Source organism: Rosa rugosa, chromosome 2 (genome assembly GCF_958449725.1).
Source record: "Rosa rugosa chromosome 2, drRosRugo1.1, whole genome shotgun sequence".
In the NCBI taxonomy this organism is placed as follows: Eukaryota; Viridiplantae; Streptophyta; class Magnoliopsida; order Rosales; family Rosaceae; genus Rosa; species Rosa rugosa.
This window is the reverse complement of record NC_084821.1, coordinates 67,268,814-67,269,892: the sequence shown is the minus strand read 5'-3', so window position 1 is coordinate 67,269,892 and position 1,079 is coordinate 67,268,814.

Sequence of the window (1,079 nt, the reverse complement as noted above, 5' to 3'; positions counted from 1 at the left end):
CCTCCTCACATGGCATCTAGCCCCGACGCCGACGAGCTGGACAAGCTGGAGTGCCAAGTCACCGAAATGGCGGTGAAGATTCAAGAGTACCGAGCCACTGTACCGGAGCAGCTCAAGAACACGCTGCCTTCCATTATCAAAGCTCAGAGACCCGTTTTGGCTGATGGGTCGGAGCCTGGGACGTCCGGGGATCTGAATTCGGGTAAAGGTCTTTGCTTTTTGGGTTGTTGAGTTATGAGCACTGAGGGTTCTTAGATCTTTGTTGTTTCGTACATTTCTGTGAGTGAGTTTGGATTTGGAATTGGAAATTTGGGTTTTGTTCTTGATATGTGTATTTGGGGGTTTAGAAATTTCGGAATTGGAAAGCTCACTGGGTTTGGAATCGGATTTGGAATTTCGGAAATTTGGGTTTTGTTCTTGATATGTGTATTTCGGTGTCTTTGTTTGTGTGTATTGTGTTATGAAAGTGAAGGACATTATTTCTGGTTAGTTATTAAGTGAGGAAAATTGTGGGCTGATGAGGTTCTTGGCCGCGGAGGAGGAAGAAGGAGGGGGGAGAGAGAGAGAGAGGGATTGGTGAAGAGAGAGAAACCCCCGAACGTGAAAGAAAGAGGGTTTTTTTTTTTTGGCTTGAAATGACAATTTTAGCCTCAAAGTGGGTCAAATAGTCAGACTTAACGTCCAATTTGGACGGAATCAGAGAAATTGGACACGGAAGACAAAAATTGGAAAGTTCAGGGGGTAAAAAAGTGAAATTGAGAGTTTGGGGGGTGAAATGATGACACCCCCAAACCTCAGGGGGGTAAACTGTAATTAACCCATAATACAACTATAGAATGAAGGAAAGAATAATAGATACTAAATCTTCATTATATTAATAAAGATTAATCTCACAATAATATACTAAAACAATATATTTTGAGTTTTTTTTTTCTTTCTTTCTTTCTTATAGTGGAATATAAAAAATTATTAGAAATCTAATCTTAAAAAGCTAAGATTAAGAAAAACGTTGTAGAACTTAATTTATTTTAATTTTCTAAATAGTTAAATAAAATTAATTTTTATTTGTTCAAATTAAG